Genomic DNA, 16,531 nt, shown 5'->3' on the forward strand with positions numbered 1-16,531 from the left:
AAGATCCTGGGGGTTGTTACAAGTGATGTAAGGGGCAACCAATGCCATGTTTGCCCTCAGTGTGGATTGGGGAACCATATGACGGCAGACTACTTCAGAACGACTAAGGCCTACTTTCGGTGCGGTAAATTGGGTCATTTAATTAAAGACTGCCTCGTTAAAGGATCAAATGACAAACCAAGAGTTCAAATGACCGAGCAAGAAGCCAAGGCGTCAACCTCTGTGATTCGAGGTACACTTTCAGTGTGTGAAATTGAAGCAAGAGTTTTAATTGACCCTGGTTCTTGCCATTCATTTGTTGCACCACACTTTGCATGTGATTCGAATGCTAAATCTGTACGACTTGTTTGGACTTTAATAGTATGTACTCCTATGGTAGAATCAATAGAAACTGATATGATGTATAAACAATGAGGGATTGTGATTGAAGGGCATTTATTGCCTATAGATTTGGATCTTTTGGATATTCAGGATTTTGATATTATTTTGGGCATGGATTGGTTGTCTACCCATCATGCTACAGTAAACTGTTTAAATAAGATTGTAACGTTTAGGGTCTCGGATCAACCTGAACTACATTTTAAGAACATTAAGGATGTTTCTCCTTTACACATCATCTCAGCCCTTTGGGCCTTTCGCCTGTTGGCCAAAGTGTGTTGAATATTAGGGTTTTGTAGTAGAAAACCGGGGTGTTGAGTCTAAATTGTAAGACATACCGGTTTTGAGAGAATACCCAGAGGTCTTCCCTGAAGAGTTAACTTCTCTACCCCTAGTTAGAGAAATTGAATTTGAGATAGAGGTGGCCCTTGGTACTACTCTTATTCTTAAGGAACCTTATAGGATGGCCCCAGCTGAGTTAAAGAACTGAAGGACAATTGCAGGAATTGTTGGATAGGGGGTTCATTCGACCTAGCGTGTCACCATGGGGCACACCAGTTCTATTTTTCAAAAAGAAAGATGGGTCTTTGAGGCTATGCATTGATTATTGACAGTTGAATCAGGTTACACTAAAGACTAAATACCCGTTGCCCAGAATTGAGAATTTATTTAATCAACTGCAAGGGGGCCAAGTATTTTCAAAGATTGACCTTCAGTCTGGGTACCACCAATTGTGTGTTAAGGAAGGTGATAGCTCCAAGACCGCATTCAAGACTCGTTATGGACTTTACGAGTTCTTAGTCTCCAGCTGTCTTTATGGATTTGATGAATAGAGTTTTTAGATCCCATCTGGATGATTTTGTGGTGGTCTTATTGATGATATTTTGGTGTATTCCAAGAATTAGACAGATCATGAGCAACATTTAAGAATGGTCCTCCAGACTGTAAGGGAGGAAACATTGTATGCTAAGCTCAATAAGACTGAGTTCTGGCTTCCAAATGTGGCTTTCCTTGGGCATATTGTTTCCAAAGACAGGGTGGCAGTTGATCCTTGCAAGATTGAGTTGGAGCTTAAATGTGAGAGAACAATGAATGTATCTGAAGTCCGCAGTTTCCTAGGACTGTCAGGGTATTACAAGTGTTTTGTAGAGGGATTCTCGAAGATAGCACTTCCCTGAACCCACCTAACCCAAAAGGAAGCCAAGTTTGTGTGGTCTGATAATTGCAAGAGAAGTTATCAGGAATTGAAAAAAAGATTAACCGCAGCCCCAGTACTGACCTTACCTGAGGGGAATGAAGATTTTGGGGTTTTTACTGATGCCTCGCATAAAGGGCTTGGGTGTGTATTGATCCAAAGGGTTATAGCCTATGCATCTAGGTAATTAAAGCCTTACAAGCAGAACTATCCCACTAATGATTTGGAGTTGGCAGCTGTGGTTTTTGCCAAAAAACATTGGAGACATTATTTGTATGGAACTCAATTTAAAGTGTTCACCGACCATAAGAGCCTCAAGTACTTGTTTTCTCAGAAATAATTGAATATGAGACAAGGAAGATGGATGGACTTGCTCAATGATTATGATTGTACCGTCAATTACGACCCAGGTAAGGCTAATGTTGTGGCAGATGCCTTAAGTAGGAGGCCCGTGGTGTCAATGGCTCACATGATGGTTTGAGAGATGAAGTTACCAGAAGATGTAGTAGAGTGGCATCCAACTCTGTCCCTTGATGGTGGGAAAGGAATAATTTCATGTATGAGAATAGCGCCACATCTTTTTTAGCCAATCCGAGTGGCACAAAAGTAGGATCCTCGATTCACGAAAATTTTCGAGGAAATAAGGTCAGATGGTAAGGAGGACTTCGTCTTGGGCAGCGATGAAATGATGAGATTCAAGGGACGAGTTTTTGTTCCTAACAATGAGAAGGTAAAAATGGCTATTTTAGAAGAGGCACATCACACCCGTTATTCAGTGCATCCAGGAAGCACAAAGATGCATCAGGATCTAAAAAGAGTCTTTTGGTAGAGTAACATGAAGGGAGAAGTAGCACAATTTGTTTACAAGTGCTTAACCTGTCAACAAGTGAAAGCTGAACATCAAAAACCTACAGGACAGTTACAGCCCTTACTTATCCTAGAATGGAAGTGAGAGCACCTAACTATGGACTTCATGTCTGGCCTGTCGAGATCAAGTTCGGGGCATGATAGTATTTGGGTCATTGTAGACCCGCTCACTAAAGCTGCTCATTTCCTGCAGGTCCATACTAGTTATACCATGGATAAGTTGCCCAATTATAAATCAAGGAGATTGTAAGACTGCATGGGGTGCCTGTTAGTATTGTGTCCGACAGATACTCCAGATTTACTTCAAGGTTTTGGAACAGCCTGCAGTTGGCTATGGGGACCAAACTTACTTTCAGTACAGCTTTCCATCCCCAGACTGATGGACAATCCGAAAGGACCATACAAACCCTGGAAGATATGTTGAGGGCTTGTGTTTCAGACTTCAAGGGAAATTAGGATGATCACTTGCCTCTGATAGAGTTTTCCTGTAACAATAGTTTCCAGGCCAGTATCTAGATGGAGCCTTTTGAGGCATTGTATACGACGAAGTGTAGATCGTCCATATGTTAGGATGAGGTCAGTAAGAGAAGAATGTTGCGACCAGAGATTGTTCAAATATCCTCAGAAAAGATAGCTTTGATTAGGGAAAGACATAGAACAACTCAAAGTCGGTAGAAGAGTTATGCCAACAATCGAAGAAGGGAACTTGAATTTTTGGTGGGTGATCGGGTTTTCTGAAAGTATCACCAACTAAGGGCATAATGAGAATTGGCAAGAAGGGGAAACTAAGTCCATGGTTTATTGGACAGTTTGTGATTTTAGAAAGGATTGGAGTCGTGGTATATCGATTGGCCCTACCGCTTGAACGTTTCTCGACCAGTAAGAAGGCATGGCGGGATAAGGAGGCTGAGGAAAGGCCAACGCCAGATGGATTTGTGTGAAGAAGCCCGTGCCGGTTGGAAGATCTAGCGCTGGGTGGATTTGTGCGAAGAGGCCAGCGCTAGTTGGAAGAGCCAATGCCAAGTGGATTTGTGTGAAGAGGCCAGCATCGGCTAGAAGAGCCAGCGTCGGGTGGATTTATGTAAAGAGGCCAGCGCCGGTTGGAAGAGCCAGCATAGGGTGGATTTGTGTGGAGAGGCTAGTGCCAATTGGAAGAGCCAGTGCTCGGTGGATTTGTGTGAAGAGGCCAGCGTTGGTTGGAAGATGCCAGCGCCAAGTGGATTTTTGTGCAGCACTTGCTGTGTCTCTGACATACATGAGTTGTGTATGCCACTTGTCAAATGCATGATGATTGAGTGCCACATGTCCAAATTTTACAATCTTTTGGTGACACTTGGCCAGCCACCTCAACCCAAGTGTACTTAGACACCCTTCCTCACCTGTGCCACTCATTCTTACGTTATCTCTCTCTCTCTCTCACTCTATCTCTCTCTATCTCTCACTCTTTCTAAGGCACAAGGTGGGTAGCCACTTGTGACGACCCAAACTTTTCCCGGCCAGTTAAAAGGTAAGGCGGGATAGGGAAGTGCGCTAGCACCGGTTGGGTTGCCCACCGCCGGCTGTACAGGAGAAGAAGCGCGAGCGTCGGTTGCATTGCCCAACACCGGTTGGGTTGTCCAGTTCCGGTTGTGAAGGAGAAGGACCGCCAGCGCTGATTGGATTATGTGCAGCGCCGGATGTGAAGAGGAGAAGTGTCAGCGCCAGTTGGATTGTGTACAGCGTCGGCTATAAAGAGGAAACGCCCAGTGCCTATTGCTCAACACCGGTTGGCCAGCGTCGATTGCCCAACGCTGGTTGGGAATGTTAGCGCGGGCTGTGTAGTGCCAGATGTGTTTCGTCGTGCGTGTACATGGTGTTACCGCTGAGTGACTGTGAGTGTTTTCCATGTGGCACAAGCATGCTCTAGCCCACAATGATAATGTCCCCCATGTTTTCTCTTTCTCTCCCCTCTTGCATGCCACTTGTCAATTGCATGCTTCCATCTCATGATGATGTCCCCCATGTTTTCTCTCTCTCCCCTCTTACATGCTGCCTATCAATTGCATGCTTCTATCTCATGATGATGTCCCCCATGTTTTCTCTCTCCCTCCCCTCTTGCATGCCACTTTTCAATTGCATGATTCCATCTCATGATGATGTCCCCCATGTTTGCTCTCTCTCTCTCGTCATGCATGTGCTTTAGTTTTTCATGAATGCCACTTGTCCCATGCTGCTCTTTTTTCTCTTTTTCCTCTTTTATTAATAGAATCCTTCCCATCCATCTCAAGTGCTTTGACCGTCTCTCTCTCCCACGTTTTGCTCTCTCTCCCTCTCTAAAGGACTTAGAGCCTCAAGCTTTGGGAGTTTGACCTTTGAGGAGGAGCTTGGTGGAGGGTAAACTTGGAGTTCCTGTGAGGTACGTGGATCTCTACTCCCTTGCATCAAGTTGTATGAGGCTTGAATTAAAGCATGAATAAATTTAAATGGTGAATGAGTTGAAGCATGATTTTAAGCATGATTTTTGTCATAAGATTGCAGAGGAATTATGTTAGAGGTATAGAGTTGTATGTGTGTTGTTGTGCTCTATTTTTTCAGGAATTTAGTCCTTCTTTGTGTATCATGCTATGCATTGCTGTGATATCAGTTGAGTCTGAAAATTGGTGGGTTATTGTTCTTGTGAGTTCAATTTAGATTGGTTTTGGGCTCATGTTGTTATCTCGCATAATTTATAATTTGCAGAGTGATCCTTGATGCATGCCATGGCTGGATTATGAAAATCCAAAGACAGTTCATATTTTTGTAACACCTAGTTGACCCATCAAATTATCTCATAATCACCTCAAATCACCACCATTGGAAAGATCTCTGAGTCTAGATTCATTATTATGCTTATGAGATGAGATTCTTGATAGATTGGAGAATATGACTTGAAATCTGCATGCACATCACTGTTAGCATACTGTTACAATTTTAAGAAATGTTATTTCTGTTCTACTGAGACTTTGCCGGACTTATTGATGCCCAAATGACATGAAACTACTTTCATTGGAATGATATACAAGTCTAGTGAAATGTTTGTGTTTGAAACTACTTCCATTGGAAATTACTACCCTATCAAAATTCCTTGCGAAAAAAAATATATGTCTCGAAATGTACGGGTAGGTTACTGTTTGACTATTTTTCTTGATTTTGCATCAACCCTGCCGTGATTACTGGTTTTCACCAACCAAACAAATCCATTTTCTGTCAAATCATATCCTTTTGAAAGATATATGAGTAGGTTAAAACTTGCATGAGAAAATATTTTGAAATTCTATTTAGATTGAAAGTTACGCTTCGTTTTATGAACGTGTGTCGATGTTGACAGTTTTAGCAAAAGCACAGATTTAATGCCTCTGATGTCACTGAATTTGACTAACTAAAGGCATCCATTTTAGCCTAAACCCAAGCCATTGGAACCGGTTATGAGTCATATTTAATTCACATGTTGAGTGCTTTATGAGGTTCCTCTTTGATTTTGAAACATGGGGGAATTTCAAAGACATGCCATTGTTTTCACTGCACAACAAATATCATACTAAGTGTCTCTATTCTTGGGTTCTTTTCAAGGGCCAAATAAGGTTTGATTTTGTTCAAACCACCTCTAATCAAAGATAGTTGCGTCTAACATAAAATTTATTTTGGAATTATCTTCAAATTCCTAATGGAACGAATGATATAGCTTTGTTATGGCTTGGATGTCACTGCCTGAATTTTTAGAAAGCGTGACATCGATACTCTTACTACTGTTATATGAAATTTTATTCTATTATATGAACTCTGATTCTGTTATAAGAACTCTGAATCAGTCATATGAACTCTGATTCTATTATATGAACTTTGATTATGTTGTAAGAACTCAGATTCTGTTATAAGAACTCTGATTTTGTTATATGAATTCGGATTCTATTATAAGTACTCTGATTATGTTATATGAACTCTGATTCTATTATAAGAACTCTGATTTTGTTATAAGAACTCTGATTATGTTATAAGAACTCTGATTATGTTACATGAACTCTGATTTTGTTATAAGAACTCAGATTCTGTTATCTGAGGTCTGATTCTGTTATATGAACTTTGATTTTGTTATATGGACTCTAATTCTGACTGCTACACAGTGGATCCTCCATTGGTCATGAGCCCTTTAATTGTGACGTGTGATCATGGACGTGCCACACAATGGTATATTTGTGATAGTTTGTCAGACTCTATAAGTGTGAGCATGGACTTGCCGCTCTATGACATGTGAGCATGGACTTGCCACATAATCCTTCCCTGACTCCCAATGATAAGAAGGTAGTTGGGCTCTGATTGTACTTGGGAGGGTCGCATCCCCCAAGATTTCCGGGCACTATCCATCGGGACCCTTATTTTGGTGTAACGTCCTCTAATGGTGATAAAGTAAGAGGGCGGTGTCTTGTAAGGCCACAGTCTATGAAAAACCCCAAAGCGCGCTAGGGACTGTATGTGTGTGAAGACATTAAAAAGTGATGTTCGCTTGTCATAGTCTTCCCTGCTGAGTGATGGTAGAAGTCCTAAGTAATGGGATTAACTTAGCCTAATGAATTGGGCTTCTACGTCAAGAGTAACTTGTTTATGTTCTACTTATTCGGATTCTGTATTCTGTATGAACATCTGAATGTATCTGTACAACACTTATATATACTCTGACATGTCACCACATTCTTTGAAATCATGGACATGTAATTATGTACTTATTGAAATCATATACATGTAATTTTCACAAATCATGGACATGTAATTATGTACTTACTGAAAGTCCAGAATGTAAGGGCAGTGATCTACTTACTGAGCTTATTACTCACTCCGCTTACTTCATTCATGTAGAGAATTAGCACCAGATCGTGTGTGGTGAGTGGCAGACCGGTGATAGAAGGTGTTTAAAGTTCAAGCAGGTTCAGAACTCTCTTCTTGACTTTGTAGGTGCCTGGTTGTGTTGCCACGTGTTGTTCTTTTGTTGTAATATTTTTTAGGTGAATGTAAGGTTTGTAAGCCTCAAACTTTATTCTAAAGACTTTTTGAGGATGAATGAAGCTAACGGTTTAAATTTATTCAGTTTTTGATTGCTTGATGTATGAGTTTTATCCTCTTTCGTGGTTTGCGTTGATTCCATACTTTTAATACATGTTTATGCCACTCTCACCTGAGAGACGTACGTGACCTCTGTGTTCAAGATCTCGCACTCTGTCACCCTCCATTATGGGACGGCGGTGGTGAGGGAGCGGGGTTGTGACTGTTGTGGTATCAGAGCAGCCAGGATAGGATTATTAGCTTAGAGAGTCTTAGAAGTGTCTTTATAATGATTTGGATAGATTAGTAACTCGTGTCTGGGTGTCCCTTTCTTAGGAAAAGATGCCGAGAACTCATGCCAGCGGTTCAAGTGCGGGAAATGGGAACCCTGAGGCCTTCGAAAAGACCATTATCATGCTCAGGACTGTGAACCACGTTATGTAAGATTGCGAAGAAATCCGACTGAGAATAGAAAGTAGACTAAGGCCCTCAGCATCTGGACATTTTTAGAGGAAGGCTTGGACGCCCCCTTGGAGAGGTTTTAAGCATAGAGCTCAACAGGGTGCCGTAAAAACCCAAAAGACTCCCCAGGGCAAGGTGAAGGAAAATCAGCTCCCGACATGCACATACTGTGGGAAGACCAGCCACTCCATGGCAGAGTGCCTTAAGAACCCGAAAGCACGTTATCGATGTGGTAGGCCTGGACAGCTGGTCAAGAATTGTCGTATGATAGAGCCCGAAAATCAATCAGAGACTCAAGGACTGGAAACTCCACTCATGGAACCAGGAACTAAGGCGTTTACCTCAGAGCACCAGGGTAAGCTCTCTATTTGTGATAAAGGAGCTAGAATTTTAAGTGGTCACAGATCTTCTCACTCTTTTGTTGCACCACACTTGGCATGCATATAAATTTTAGACCCTCACTTCTGTATTAGACACTGATAGGATGCACACCATGGGGAAATCTATAGAAACCGTTATTATGTATAAATCTTGTGGAGTCTTACTTGGAGGATGTATACTGCCTATAGATTTGATATGGTTAGATATCAAAGACTTTGATGTTATTTTGGGCATAGATTGGCTATCCACGCTCCATGCTACTGTAGTTTGTCTGTATTCCTTAGATGCCCAAATCAGCCCGAGTTATAATTTATTGGCATCAAGGATGTTTCCCCTCTACATTTTATTTCAACTATTCGGGCTTCCCGTTTATTGGTTAGAAAGTGTGTTGGGTATTTAGCATACATGGTGGAGAATCGGGCTGAGCAGTCTAAATTAGAAGAAATACCGGTGGTTAGAGGATATCCAGAGGCATTTCCTAAAGAGTTAACCTCTCTACCCCCAGTTAGAGAAATCGAAATTGAGATAGATGTGGTCCCTGGCACTGCCCCCATCTCCAAAGCCCCTTATATGATGGCCCTAGCTGAACTGAAGGAGTTAAAAGAACAATTACAAGAGTTGTTGGAGAAGGGATTTATCCGACTTAGTGTGTCACCTTGGGGTGCACCTGTTTTGTTTGTTAAAAGGAAATACGGGTCTTTGAGGTTATAAATAGACTATCGGTAGCTGAACCAGGTTACTGTAAAGAATAAGTACCCCTTCTCAAGAATTGATGATCTCTTCGACCAACTCCAAGGGGCTCAAGTATTTTCCAAGATTTACCTTCGGTTAAGTTACCATCAGCTGCGAGTTGAGGAAGATGTCCCTAAGACCACATTAAGAACTTGTTATGGTCATTTTGAAGTTTTATTTATGTTGTTTGGACTAACTAATGCCGCGGCTGTTTTTATGGATTTGATGAACAGGGTTTTCTAAATCCGTCCTGGATGACTTTGTAGTAGTCTTTACAGATAACATCTTGGTATACTCAAGAAATCAAAAAGAGCATGAACGACATTTAAGGATGGTTCTCCAGACTCTAAAGACAGAAAGGTTATATGTCAAGTTGGGGAAAAGTGAGTTATGGCTTCCAAGCGTGGCCTTTTTCGGGCATGTTGTTTCTAAGGACAGGGTCGCATTTGACCCTTGTAAGATTGAAGCTGTGATTAAGTGGGGAAGGCTAACAAATGTGACAGAAGTTCATAGTTTTCTGGGTTTGGCAGGATACCATAGACGCTTTGTAGAAGGCTTCTCTAGGATAGCACTTCCCTTAACTCGCCTAACCCAGAAGGAGGTGACATTTGTTTGGTCAGATGACTGTGAAAAGAGTTTTCAAGAATTAAAGAAAGGATTGACTACTGCCCCCAATATTGACCTTGCTCAAAGGAAACGAAGGCTCTGTGGTTTATATTGATGTGCTTCCCATAAAGGACTAGGGTGTGTGTTAATGCAGCATGGGGAAGTTATAGCCTATGCCTGTAGACAATTAAAGCCGCATAAGAAAAACTACCCAACTCATGACTTAGAGCTCGCAGTCATGGTATTTTGCCTTAAAGGTCTGGAGACATTATCTCTATGGAACACAATTTAAGATATTCATAGATCATAATTGCCTCAAGTATTTATGTTTTCAAAAGGAGCTGAATATGAGACAAAGAAGGTGGATGGACCTACTCAATGACTATGTCTGCATTATCAATTACCAACCCAGCAAAATAAATGTGGTGGTTCAGTCGAAAACCCTTGATATCAATAGCCCATCTGATGCCCCAAGAGATGAAACTGATAGAAGATGCAGTGGAGTGGTGCCTGACTTTACCCTCCAGTTCTGGGGAAGGAATAATTGTAGGTACCAAAGTGGAACCTCAACTCTTCCAACAAATTCGAGTAGCCCAAAAGGTAGACCCCTAGCTTGTTAAAATCCTAGAAGAATTAAAGCAGGATAGAAAGGAGGATTTTTTGGTCGGCAGTGATGATCTAATAATATTTAGGGAACAGGTATGTGTCCCAAATGATGATAAAATAAAGAGGGTCATTTTAGAAGAGGAACACCACTCTCAGTATACTATACACTCAGGAAGAAAAAAAATGTATCAAGATTTAAAGAAGACTTTCTGGTGGAATAACGTAAAAAGGGATGTGACATAATTTTTTTCTAAATGTCTGACCTATCAGCAAGTAAGGGCTGAGCACCAGATACCTGCCAGGCTGTTACAACCTCTGCCTATACTAGAATGGAAGTGGGAGCACATCGCTATGAACTTTGTATCCGGTTTGCCAAGATCAGGATTGGGTCATGACAGTGTTTGCGTTAATTGTAGACCGATTGACTAAGGCTGCAGATTTCTTACCGGTTCGTACTACCTATACCCTAGATAAACTGGCTCACCTATACGTCAATAAATTGTGAGGCTGCATGGGGTACCTGTTAGTACTATGTCCAACAGGGACTCTAGTTTTACTTCGAGATTTTGGAACAATTTGCAAACCGCCTTAGGGATGAGACTTTTAGTTATTGCTTTTTACCCCCAGATCGATGGACAGTAAGAAAGGGCCATTCAAAGCTTAGAGGATATGCTTTAAAGGAAACTGGGATGATCACTTAACTCTGATAGAATTTGCATATAACAACAATTTCCAGGCGAGTATTCAAATGGCATCTTTTGAGGATCTGTATGGGAGAAAATGTAGATCCCCAGTGTGTTGGGAATAAATCTGCTAAAGGAGACTGTTAGGGCTGAAAATTGTTCAAGTAACATAAAAAAAGATCGCCCTAATTCGAGAAATGCTTAGAATAGCTCAGAGTCGATAGAAGAGTTATGTGTATAATCACCGAAGGGACCTTGAATTTGAAGTGAGTGATCAAGTCGTTTTTGAAGTGTCACCAATAAAGGGAATTATGAGGTTCAGCAAGAAAGGGAAGCTAAGTCCACACTTCATCGGACCCCTTTGAAATATTAGAGAAAATTGAAGTCGTGGCATATCGATTTGCCTTACCGTCTGGCCAATATTCCTAATGCTTTCCATGTTTCATTATTGAGAAAGTATCAGCCCGATCCGTCCCACGTCTTAAAATATGACCCGATGCCGATAAGGGAAGACTTAACTTATGTTGAGCAACCAATTAAGATTCTGGATAGAAGGGTACATGTTTTACACAAAAAGGAGATTCCCCTAGCCTGAGTTTTACGACAGCATCATTCGAAGGAAGAATCAATGTGGGAACGAGAGGATGAAATCCTTGAGAAGTACCCCCATTTAATCGATTGACGATTTGAGGACAAAATATTTTTAAGGGGTGGATGATGTGACGACCCAAACTTTTCCCGGCCAGTTAGAAGGCATGACGGGATGGGGAAGTTTGCCAGCGTCGGTTGGGTTGCCTAGTGCTCGTTGGGTTGTCTAGCGCCAGCTGTGAAGGAGAAGAAGCGTCAGCACCAGTTGAGTTTCCCAGCACTGGTTGGGTTGTCTAGCATCGGCTGTGAAGGAGAAGGAGCGCCAGTGCCGGTTGAGTTCCTAGCGTTGGATGGATTGTGTGCATTGCCGGCTGTGAGAGGGGGAAGTGCCAGTGCCGATTGGATTGTGTGCAGCATTGGCTACGAAGAGGAAAAGCCCAACGCCTGTTGCTTAGCGCTGGTTGGCCAGCACCAGTTAGGAAGGTTAACGCGGGCCGTGTAGTGCCGGTTGTATTTTGCAGTGGGTGTATAAGGTGTTACTGCCGGGTGTGTTTCTACTGTGAGTGTTTTCTAAGTGGCACAACCATGCTCCAGCCCACAATGATGATGTCCCCCATGTTTTTTCTCTCTATCCCCTCATGCATGCCACTTGTCAATTACATGCTCCCATCTCTTGATGATGTCCCCCATGTTTTCTCTCTCTCTCCCCTCTTACATGCCACTTATCAATTGCATGCTTCTATCTCATGGTGATGCCCCCCATGTTTTCTCTCTCTCTCTCCTCATGCATGTCCTTTAGTTTTGCTTGAATGTCACTTGTCCCTTGCTGCCCTTTCTTATCTTTTTCCTCTTTTAATAATAGAACCCTTCCCATCCATCTCAAGAGCTTTGGCCCTCTCTCTCTCCCACGTTTTGCTCTCTCTCCCTCTCTAAAAGACTTAGAACCTCAAGCTTTGGGAGCTTGACCTTTGAGGAGCAGCTTGGTGGAGGGTATACTTGGAGTTCTTATGAGGTAAAAGGATCTCTACCCCCTTGCTCTAAGTTTTATGAGGCATGAATTAACGCATGAATAAAGTTAAGTGGTGAATGAGTTGAAGCATGATGTCAAGCATGATTTTTGGCATAAGAATTGTGTTAGAGGAATAGAGTTGTATGTGTGTTGTTGTGCTCTGTTTTTCCAAGTATTTAGTCTTTCTTTGTGTACCATGTTATGCACTGCTATGATATTAGTTGCATAGTGATCCTTGATGCATGCCATGGCTAGACTGTGAAAATCCAGAGATTGTTCATATTTTTGTAACACCTGGTTAGCCCATCAAATTATCTCAGAATGGCCTCAAATCACCACATTGGAAAGATATCTGAGTCTAGTTTCATTTTTATGCTTAAATCTAGACACAATTCTTAATAGATTGGAGGATATGATGTGAAATGTACATGCACATCTCTGTTAGCATACTGTTACAATTTCCAGAAATATTACTTCTGTTGTATTGAGACTTTGCCTGACTTATTGAAATCCAAATGATACAAAAGTATTGCCATTGGAAAGATATACAAGTCTAGTAAAATATTTATGTTTAGCCCCTATCGAAATTCCTTGCGAAAAAGAAGATATGCTTTGAAATTCGCTCTAGATTGAAAGTTACGCATCGTTTTCTGAATGTGTATAGCTGTGGACAGTTTTAGCAAAAGCAAAAATTTAATGCCTCTGACTAACTAAAATGCATCCATTTTAACCCAAAACCTGGCCATTAGAATCGGTTATGAGTCATATTTAATTCACATGTGGAGTGCTTTTTGAGGTTCCGCCTTGATTTTGAAACATGGGCGGAATTTCAAAGACATGACACTGTTTTCACTGCACAACATATTTCAGACTACGTGTCTCTATTCTTGGGTTATTTTGAGGGGTCAAAAAGGTCTGATTTTGCTGAAGCCACCTCTAACTGAAATATAGTTGTTTATATGGTAAAATTGATTTTGGAACTATCTTCATATTCCAAATGGAATGGAAGTTATAGCCTTATTTTGACTTGGATGTCACTGCCTGAACTTTTAGAAAGCACGACATCGATACTCTGACTATTGTTATATGAACTCTGATTATGTTCTATGAACTCTGATTTTGTTATAAGAACTCAGATTCTGTAATAAGAACTCTGATTATGTTTTATGAACTTTGATTCTATTATAAGAACTCTGATTCTGTTATATGAACTCTGATTCTGTTATAAGAACTTGATTTTGTTATAAGAACTCTGATTCTGTTTTAAAACTCTGATTATGTTATATGAACTCTAATTCTGTTATAAGAACTCTGATTATGTTATCGTAACTCCGATTCTGTTATATGAGCTCTAATTCTATTATATGGACTCTGATTCCGACCGCTACACAATGGATCCTCCTTTGATAGTGAGCCCTCTATTTCTGACGTGTGAGCATGGACTTGCCTCACAATGATATATATGTGATATTCTGTCAGACTCTGTAAGTGTGAGCATGGACATGCCGCACCTTGACATTTGAGCATGGACTTGCCACATGATCCTTCCTCGACTCTCGATGATAGGAAGGGAGTTAGGCTCTAATTGTACTTGGGAGGGTCGCACCCCCAAGATTTCTGGGCACTATCCATTGGACCCCCTTTGGTAGTATAACGTCCTCTAGTTGTGAGAGAGTAAGAGGACAGTGTCTTGCAAGTCCTCAGCCTATCAAAAACCACAAAGCGCACTGGGTATTGTATGTGTGTTTATGAAGAAATTACAAAGTGATGTTCACTTGTCATTGTCTTCCATCCTGAGTGATGGTAGAAGTCCTAAAAAATAGAATTGGCTTGGCCTAATGAATATGGCTTTTACTTTATGAGTAGTTTGTTTCTCTTCTGCTTATTCAAGTTCTGTATTCTGTATGAACTTCTGAATGTATCTGTGCAACACTTATATAAACTGTGATCTGTGACCACATTCTGTGAAACAAATGTGAATTTTGACAAATCATGGACATGTAATTATGTACTTACTGATAGTCCGAAATGTAAGGGCAGTGATCTACTTACTGAGCTTATTGCTCGCTCCGCTTACTTTGTCCATGTAGAGAACTAGTATCTGATCGTGTGTGGTGGCGAGTGGCGGACCGGTGATAGCAGGTGTTTGGAGTTCAAGCCAGTTCAGGACTCTCTTCTTGATTTTGTAGGTGCCTGGTGGTGTTTCCATGTGTTTTTTTTTTGATGTAATATTTTTGGGATGAATGTAAGGCTTGTAAGCCTTGTACTTTATTCTAAAGACCTTTTGAGGATGAATGAAGTTTAAATTTATTTAGTTTTATGTTGCTTGATGTATGAGTTTTATCTTCTTTCGTGGTTTTCTTTGTTGCGTATTTTTAATATGTATCGATGCCACTCCCACCTAAGTGACGTAAGCGGCCTCTGTGTTCACAATCCCACACTCTGTCACCCTTCGTTATCGGACGGCAGGGGTCAGGGAGTGGGGTCGTGATACCACTATTGGGTGGGTGAGAGCTGTGAGGAGAGGAGTGCAAAAGACACGATTGTTGTTTAGGTAAGTGGATCCGTCACCATTGCGTGATAGTCGTAAGGATGCATGGAATTTATGCATGAAATGAGAATGAAAGTGTATGTGATGTAAGAAAATCCTTACGCCATTTTATTTAGAAATTGGGGCTCTTGTTCTATGATAATGGTGAATGTCAAGAATTAATGCATGATTCCTAGATTATGTAAGAAATGCATGCTATGCATGACTATGTGTGTGTTCACATTGTGAGAGAATGGTTGTTATCGTGTGGCTCACCATGAAATGAAGATCATGAAATGTATGCTTGAGACATGTTGTATGCCACTATGAAATTCTAGAAGTTCGCATGTACTTATAAGAGGCTTTTGAACAGTCAAAGGGGTCCGATTGACCTCAAACCACCCCCACTGGAAAGATATACGAGTCCAGTAAAATGGTTTTTTTACCTATTGCTGAAATTATTTACAAAAAATGAATTTAGGTTTCAAAATGGGAAGATATATCTTTCCTGGATTTTTTATTTTTACAACTGTGGCCACTGATTGTAGCGAGCCAAAACAAGAACATTTTTAGCCAAATCGCAACCATTTGAAAGATATTTGAATGGGCTAAAACTTTCATGTGGAAACTAATTTGAAAAGCTTCCTAGATTGAAAGTTATATCTTGCTTTATGAATGTATGTCACTGTGGGTAGTATTAATGAAAATCAAAACTATCACCTTGATTTCCATGAATTTTTAAACCACAAAATAGAATCAAAATTCTTTCAATTTGGTTTGTTAGAAGATATACATCTTAGCTTAAACGTTTATTTTGTACCTATCAATAGTTGTTGTACGATTTGATCAAGGTACCCGTCACAACTGGAATTGTGATCTGCTTCCTTTATTACACTAATTTAAGAAAGGTGATTGTGACTTATGCATTATATATTGAACTGCCTTTCTCACAATTCTGCTAGTGTTAAGAAGCTTGTTGAGGGACTTTATTTGCTACATGTGTATATGTACGTATATGTGTGTTGTGAATTTGTTATCACTATCATGCTAGTTGGAATGCAATGGTGTGGACCTACTTACTGAGTTGTTAGCTCAATCCATATTATTTTCATAACTGTGGAATGAAGAGTGTTGACACTTGTGCCTAGGGTGGGTGACCATTGGGGTTTTGAAGCTCGAAGTTGAGAGTTTAAAAAGTCGTCCTTTGAAGACTTTCTTTGTATGTTTAGGATGTCTCAATAATGTCTGGTGTAGCTCATTTGTGTATTTTTGGGCCAGTAGTGCCTTGAAGGAATTGTAAAGACTTTTGAATAATGGATGAATGAGATGGCTATAATTTTGGAATTGTTATTTGTTTTGATGAATGGTTTATTCTAGTTTTCATTCATAGTTTTCTCGTGATTTCACTCCCACTTGAGTGACATTAGCAACCTATGGTCGCG

The 16,531-nt window shown here is 40.8% G+C and overlaps 1 long non-coding RNA gene across 1 annotated transcript; it reads left to right on the plus strand.

Moving 5' to 3' along the window:
• Positions 1 to 4,606: 4,606 nt before the first annotated feature.
• Positions 4,607 to 14,873, plus strand: LOC148779479 (uncharacterized). The gene is made up of 4 exons (XR_016046529.1): positions 4,607 to 4,835; positions 7,310 to 7,401; positions 12,413 to 12,562; positions 14,650 to 14,873. It is a non-coding gene; the product is annotated as an uncharacterized LOC148779479 (long non-coding RNA).
• Positions 14,874 to 16,531: the final 1,658 nt, after the last annotated feature.

This window comes from Amborella trichopoda, chromosome 12 (assembly GCF_054954075.1).
Source record: "Amborella trichopoda isolate Santa Cruz 75 chromosome 12, AtrichopodaSantaCruz75HAP2 v2.0, whole genome shotgun sequence".
Classification (NCBI taxonomy): Eukaryota; Viridiplantae; Streptophyta; class Magnoliopsida; order Amborellales; family Amborellaceae; genus Amborella; species Amborella trichopoda.